The sequence below is a fragment of the Malus domestica genome, chromosome 07, assembly GCF_042453785.1.
Source record: "Malus domestica chromosome 07, GDT2T_hap1".
Taxonomy (NCBI): domain Eukaryota; kingdom Viridiplantae; phylum Streptophyta; class Magnoliopsida; order Rosales; family Rosaceae; genus Malus; species Malus domestica.
The window spans coordinates 25,647,839-25,655,803 of record NC_091667.1 but is presented as its reverse complement, the minus strand read 5'-3'; the positions used below and the strand labels follow the sequence as shown (position 1 = coordinate 25,655,803).

At 42.2% G+C, this 7,965-nt stretch overlaps 1 long non-coding RNA gene across 1 annotated transcript; it reads right to left on the bottom strand.

The window, feature by feature from the left end:
* Positions 1-263: 263 nt before the first annotated feature.
* LOC139197563 (uncharacterized) lies at positions 264-1,321 on the bottom strand. Its single transcript, XR_011583049.1, has 3 exons — positions 1,172-1,321; positions 843-1,036; positions 264-535 (listed from the first exon to the last, which is right to left on the bottom strand). It is a non-coding gene; the product is annotated as an uncharacterized lncRNA (long non-coding RNA).
* Between the last annotated feature and the right edge of the window lie 6,644 nt (positions 1,322-7,965).

Below are 7,965 nucleotides of genomic sequence, written 5' to 3'. Positions count from 1 at the left end.
CCAAAGGGCACCAACATATGTGCCCATAGACCAATGGCAACAGTGCAGCTACTATTATATTGTCCGTGCCCTCTATGGGCGTCACCATTACTCAAAGGGCACAATACTGAGTTCTGTGCTCATGATGTCAGCACAAATAAAGGGTGTTTTGTGCCTACATTCTGACAAAGTTGTCAGACTACCTTTCCCAGCCATTTTGGCACTTAAAATGTAATTGTGCCTGCATGAATTAAATATTAAAAAAAAAATCATAATTTGAAAAATTGAAATTGAAATTGTGGTTTTTTTTCTTAATTTTCATAAAATGTAGAAGGCCTACAATTCATTCTCAATCTCACAAACATATATTGTAATGTTACATATTTCATCTCTATGCAAAAAGAACTTGAAAGCAGACATTTTTGGACAGCTGCATCTTCCCCAGCAAGCCTTGCACCTCATCGAATCTCTGCTGCTCCATAAACGAATTAATGAAGATGATCATCAGGAGAAGATCTTCCATTTCTGTTTAAGTATTCCTTCAAATAGTTTTTCCCTATCCTCGTACACAACAACATTAGTAAACTCAATAATTCAATGATTATAGTAATGTAAAACAAGATAATCTTAATACATAAGAATAGAACCCATCTTTGCTATTTCACAAACAAATTAATCAGACGGTCTATATGGAATCTGGACCTTTTTCTTCCAAGGTTACGAAATGAAACCCAAATTCAAAGGTTATGAATCAATACCTATTAGTCGGATTTGAAACAAAAGCAGATCAACGTCAAATATCAACCATTCGTAACACACAATATATCAAAATGAAGCTGGGACTAAGAGGAGTTTGATTTTACCTAAATCGAGGCCAAAGGATGGCTGGAGGTGGCTGGAAAATGGCTTGAAAGTCACGGCCAGTTTGGGTCTCTACGAATCCATGACAGATTCAACCAACAAAGCTTGAATCTGGTCCCTAGGACTGTGAAGAGTTCGTTTATGGTATCAATATCATCGTCTTCAACGAGATTTGGGCGGGAAAAGCTCGAAAAAGCTGCAACTCACCAAAATAGTGGAGATCGTTAGTTCTTCGTTCAATCTCGCAAATGTGGTGGAAATTTTCTCATGCAAAGCCAGAAATCGACTTAGAACATTGAAGGAATTAACCAAAGGTAGTTACAGACCTTACCTCAGTCGGGAAGGCGATGAACTCGCCGGAATTCTCTCGGGTTCGAGACGTGTGGTTCTCCAATTTGAGGTTCGAGTCAAGGGTTTGGGCACTAGTCTCGTGTTTGGAGACGAGATGGTGGTGGTTTGGTGTTTAAAGTCGTCGGAGATGGTGGTGGTTTGGTGTTTAAAGTCGTCGGAGAAGGTGGTGGTTAATAGTTGTGTGGCTCGGGGAAAAGAGACTAGAGGGAGATAAGGATGAGGGGAAAAAAATGAGAGAGAAGTGAGGGAGTTCGACTGAGAGCATAATGAGACTGATAGAAGAGGGAACAGAGGAAGGGAATAGAGGTGTGGGCCTCAGTGGCACACACTCCAATTCTACATAAAGAAGATAATTTCAAACAAATGAGAAGGAGAGAGGCTGGACTGGTTGGTAAAAAATAGGCGGTTTTAAAAAAAATTGTGGGTGTGGGTGGGGCTGGTTTCATGAGAAAGTAATAAAAAAATATATAATTGTGTCCTTTACAAATAGTAAAGGAGTGAAAACATATTATACTAGAATACAGGCACAAATCCATAATTGTGCCAACATATTATTTTGCTGTAGAGTGATTTATTATTTATTAATATTTACTGGACACAATGTCTAACATCGGTGTCATACAAAGGATTTTATAATTATTAAAAGGGTTTTTATCACAAATAATCCCTAAAATTGACCCACCCAATCAAGATGGTCACTGAAATTGAAAATCCATTAATGTAGTCTCTGAAATTTGGTGTCGCAAACCAATGTAGTTCTTCAATCATAACTCCGTTATTGTTAGCCTATTTTGAGACTAGAACATTGCACAGCATTAAACAGCTCCATACCATTATTTACCACAGTTTTATAATCTAACTTTTTGTGTGTGCTAAATGTAAAGACAAAAAAAACTAACAAACAAATTTTTATTGGTTTGTTGACTTTTATTTGAATAAATTTCGACTCCGTAATTTTTTCAAGAACTGATCCAATTGGTAAAGCCCTGTAATTTGACATCATAAAGTATCGAATAGGAAAATAAATTTAGAAAACATCCACTTGATCCAAGTAGTGGATCTGCCAGGTGATGGTGATGAAACGTGTGTGTGTGTGGGGCACCTTGATCAATAAAAACTAAAACTAAAGTATGATTGGTGTCTAGACTGGTGAAGGAAGACACGAACATTGTGCCTATAAAATCAAATGATTTAAATATATTAAATTAGAGGGCACAAAAATGTTTTTTGTGTTTTTGTAAATTAATAAAAAAAATTAGTATTACGGATATCCATAAATAGTGACACAAACTTTTGTGTTCAAATTTTAATAGGCACAAATACATTTTTGTTTAGACACTAACTAATGTGCCTTTTTGTTCAGAAAGCACATTTGTGATAGTTTTGTGTTCATTGACATCTAAGAGCACCAATATATATTTGTGCTCAATGAAAATGCAAAGGGCACATATCAATTGTGTTCTTAGCCCATTTTTCTTGTAGTGCATTGGAAGCCTATGTAATCCCCCAGCAGTTCAGGCCTGCATGAAGCTTCACATTCTTGTGGAGGGCAGTCGGATGAACCAGGAGAAGGGCTCGGGCTTTGTTGGACGTTGAACGACAATGGAGAGCGCGAACCCTCAACGACAACAGTATGTTGGTTTGCCGCCATGAATGTCAGCACCACCAAAGCAAACACGAGTGTCGAACGCATTGCAGCTCTTCCTTCCATCTGGAAAAATGAAATCGAATTGTTGATTGAGCCTCTTTCTCGTGGTGGATTTCAGTTTGCTGCAATACTTCAAGTGTGAAATTTTCTTCACTCTAAGGACCCTTTTTGTAGGAGTTAGATAGAATGTAATATGGAAGGTAATCCTATATAGTGGATTTAAATCTGAGATTAATTACCAAATATGTCTACCTTCAGTTACAAAATCATTAAAAAAATTCTACAATGTTGATTATTATTTTCACAACTCTCTCACATAGTATATATGGTTAAACTATCAACTTCTTTTTGTAATAAGCACCCTGTGGCCCAAATTTTTTCTACGTTGGACGGTAGATTGAAGTCACATATGCAATATTTCGTCTCCTAGACGTGTCATCAATCTGGCGTCTATGTATTAAAATATTGAGTTATCTGAATACAACAACAACAACAACAACAAAGCCTTTTCCCACTAAGTGGGGTCGGCTATATGAATCCTAGAACGCCATTGCGCTCGGTTTTGTGTCATGTCCTCCGTTAGATCCAAGTACTCTAAGTCTTTTCTTAGAGTCTCTTCCAAAGTTTTCCTAGGTCTTCCTCTACCCCTTCGGCCCTGAACCTCTGTCCCGTAGTCACATCTTCGAACCGGAGCGTCAGTCGGCCTTCTTTGCACATGTCCAAATCACCGGAGCCGATTTTCTCTCATCTTTCCTACAATTTCGGCTACTCCTACTTTACCTCGGATATCCTCATTCCCAATCTTATCCTTTCTCGTGTGCCCACACATCCCACGAAGCATCCTCATCTCCGCTACACCCATTTTGTGTACGTGTTGATGCTTCACCACCCAACATTCTGTGCCATACAACATCGCTGGCCTTATTGCCGTCCTATAAAATTTTCCCTTGAGCTTCAGTGGCCTACGACGGTCACACAACACGCCGGATGCACTCTTTCCATCCAGCTCGTATTCTATGGTTGAGATCTCCATCTAATTCTTTGTTCTCTTGCAAGATAGATCCTAGGTAGCGAAAACGGTCGCTTTTTGTGATCTTCGCTAGATTGCTCCGATCATTAGTGTGGATAAGTATATAAATGGATAGAGATAGGAAAGCAAACACAAGATGTACGTGGTTCACCCAGATTGGCTACGTCCACGGAATAGAAGAGTTCTCATTAATTGTGAAGGGTTTACACAAGTACATAGGTTCAAGCTCTCCTTTAGTGAGTACAAGTGAATGATTTAGTACAAATGACATTAGGAAATATTGTGGGAGAATGATCTCGTAATCACGAAACTTCTAAGTATCGGAGTGTGGTGTCGTCTTGACTTGCCTTATCCGTCTCATAGGTAGATGTGGCATCTTCTCTGGAAGTACTCTTCCTCCATCCAGGGGTGGTATCTTTAACTGGTGGAGATGCACAAGGTAATGTATCAATTTCACTTGAAGCTTACTTGTAGTTTCAGGCTTGGTCAAGCGCGATACAAACCATGTAGTAGGAGTCCCCCAAGTCGCCGAGCTAGGGGGTCTGCTGAAAGAGGTGACACACAAGGTAAGCAATCAGAGCTCCGACTGATTGTTCACCTTCTCCCCATCTTGCAGCAGCATGAAGGATAAAGAGAAGAAAAATGAGAAGAGATGATATGAGATACTTTTGCTTTTGAAGAAGTAACTTTCCACAGGCTTATTCTTGAACTGAGCTGGAGGGTTTTCTGGTTTCCTCCAGAGTATAAGGCCGACTGAAGAATTTGAGGGTCAAAACAAGTCCATCAAATCTAGAGTACGTTCCACCCTGCTGATATGGGATACTTTTGCTTTTGACAGAGTAATGGATGTATCGGCACGTGTGCTGTTACGCTTGTCTCCACATGCTTCCTTGTATCCTTCGCACTTGCCCTATCTGTTCCTCAAGCAGATGCGGAATCTTCCCTGGAAACATAAGATGTTGAAGATGAGTACTCGAGAGCAATGCCAGGTAAGTAATCAGGTAAGGGGTTCCAAGCAGTCAGTTCCTGGCTGGAAGCTTGATTCCAAGTGCTGACTGATTGCTCTCTTTCTCCTTGTCTTGCAGGTAAAAACAAGGCCAAAAGAAAAGACAGGGAAAAAGCATGATATGGGATACTCTTGCTTTTAACCCTGATGATATGAGATATTCTTGCTCTAGTATAGCTTGTTTGCAGAGGTATTATCGGGGGGAAAGAAAGCTGAATATTTCGAAAGGCTTCGTTGGGAGTGCCCTCTCAGATATGATGAAGGGTTGAGCATTTTTGCAGGTCTGCCTGTCCGTTGGGGATGGAGGTCGACATATATAGGAGTCTCCCTAACAACAAGTAGTAATGCTATTCCTTTACCCTGCTTGGTCATAGCACGGTAGTGGGAGCTGCCAGTTTCACATGTTTTAACTCTGTCAGAGCACTTTGAAAAAGTGGTCTGTGGTATCTGACTCTCGAGATTCGGAGAACGATGCCTCTTCGATTTTTGAGAAAGCAATCATGCTGGGGGTCTGACTCTCGAGATTCGGAGAGCAGTGTCTCTTCGATTTTTTTAGGAAGTAATCATGTTGGGAGTCTGGCTCTCGAGATTCGGGGGGCGGTGCCTCTTCGATTTTGGAGCAAGCAATCTTGTTGGGAGTGTTGTCTCGAATGTGAGTAAAGGTTGGGCATGTTTGCTAGTCTACCTTGCCACGAAGCACAAAGGTTGACACACAGGGACTTTCCAATTATCCAGCAATGGTACTGTTCCTTTACCCTCTCTTCGATTTTGAGAAAGTAGTCATGTTGGGAGTCTGGCTCTCGAGATTCGGAGGACGGTGCCTCTTCGATTTTGGAGCAAGCAATCTTGTTGGGAGTGTTTTCTCGAATGTGAGTAAAGGTTGGGCATGTTTGCTAGTCTACCTTGCCACGAAGCACAGAGGTTGACACACAGGGACTTTTCAATTATCCAGCAGTGGTACTGTTCCTTTACCCTTGTGGGTAATAATATGGTAGCTAGACCTTCAAAATTTATGTGTCTAAACTTTGTTAGTGCTGTTTCTTTGCTATTCTTTTACCTTTCTTGGTCAGAGCAATGTAGTGGGAGCTGCAAGCTTCACGTGCTCAACTTTGGCAGAGAACTTTGGCAAAGTTATCTGTGGTACCCATGAGCTATTGTTGCGTGTGGGAAGTGGGTGATTGAACAGTAAGATTCATGTGCTTTCTACTTCACCAGAAGTCTTTGACAGAATGCCCATAATTTCTGCAAAGCTGAGTGTGCGTGTGACAGGTGCTGACAAGGCTAGAAAAGTAGGTGCCTCTTCGATTTCTGAGATCGGCCCTCGTGGTCTCTGAGCAGCCCAGCTTTTGAGAAAGCGAGCGCCTCTTCGATTGATTCGGAGAACGATGCCTCATCGATTTTTGAGAAAGTAATCATGCTGGGGGTCTGGCTCTCGAGATTCGAGGAGCAGTGTCTCTTCGATTTTTGAGAAAGTAATCATGTTGGGAGTCTGGCTCTCGAGATTCGGAGGGCGGTGCCTCTTCGATTTTGGAGCAAGCAATCTTGTTGGGAGTGTTAAAATTGCTATTCTTTTACCCTTCTTGGTCAGAGCGATGTAGTGGGAGCTGCAAGCTTCACGTGCTCAACTTTGGCAGAGAACTTTGGCAAAGTTATCTGTGGTACCCATGAGCTATTGTTGCGTGTGGGAAGTGGGTGATTGAACAGTAAGATTCATGTGTTTTCTACTTCCCCAGAAGTCTTTGACAGAATGCCCATAATTTCCGCAAAGCTGAGTGTGCGTGTGACAGGTGCTGACAAGGCTGAAAAAGTAGGTGCCTCTTCGATTTCTGAGATCGGCCCTCGTGGTCTCTGGGGAGCCCAGCTTTTGAGAAAGCGAGCGCCTCTTCGATTTCTGAGATCGGCCTTCGTGGTCTTTGAGCAGCCCAACTTTTGAGAAAGCAAACGCCTCTTCGATTTCTGAGATCAACCCTCGTGATCTCTAAGCAGCCCAGCTTTTGAGAAAGCAAACGCCTCTTCGATTTCTGAGCAGGCGCCTCTTCGATTTCTGAAGCTCCGTCGAGTGCAGATTTTTATAGGGGCTGGCATTAAGTTCCAAAGCACACTTGAATCTCCACCAGTAGAAGCTTTATTCTTGCACTTCTAAGATCTTGATTTGTCCGACCTCTTCTCTCTTCAACACCTTTGAAAATGTCTGGCCCCTCCGACCGTCGTTTTGACTTGAACCTTGTTGAAGAGGCAGCCCCGCCTTCTCCAGACAACATATGGCGCCCATCCTTCGTCTCCCCTACTGGTCCTCTTACCGTTGGGGATTCCGTGATGAAGAATGATATGACCGCTGCGGTGGTGGCCAGGAACCTTCTCACTCCCAAAGATAACAGACTACTTTCCAAACGGTCTGATGAGTTAGCTGTTAAGGATTCGCTGGCTCTCAGTGTTCAGTGTGCAGGTTCTGTGTCTAATATGGCCCAACGCCTATTTGCTCGAACCCGCCAAGTTGAATCATTGGCGGCTGAAGTGATGAGTCTCAAACAGGAGATTAGGGGGCTCAAGCATGAGAATAAACAGTTGCACCGGCTCGCACATGACTATGCTACAAACATGAAGAGGAAGCTTGACCAGATGAAGGAAACTGATGGTCAGGTTTTACTTGATCATCAGAGATTTGTGGGTTTGTTCCAAAGGCATTTATTGCCTTCGTCTTCTGGGGCTGTACCGCGTAATGAAGCTCCAAATGATCAACCTCTGATGCCTCCTCCTTCTAGGGTTCTGTCCAGTACTGAGGCTCCAAATGATCCCCCTCCGGTGCCTTCTCTTTCTGGGGCTCTACCGACTGCTGAGACTTCTCCTAAGCAACCTTTGTGAAGGCTCCCTCTTGTGTGTTTATTTTGACTCATGTATATGTAGATATTTGTAGCTTATCGGGGATATCAATAAATAAGCTTTCCTTCATTTCAACGTATTGTGTTAAATACACCAAAGCCTTCTTCGCTAAGTTCTTTGAATTTTCTTTTGTTGAAGCTTGTAAGTTGAAGCTTTCTGAGTGGAGCATGTAGGTTGGGGTAGTGTTCCCTTAATTTCCCGAGTGAGGAA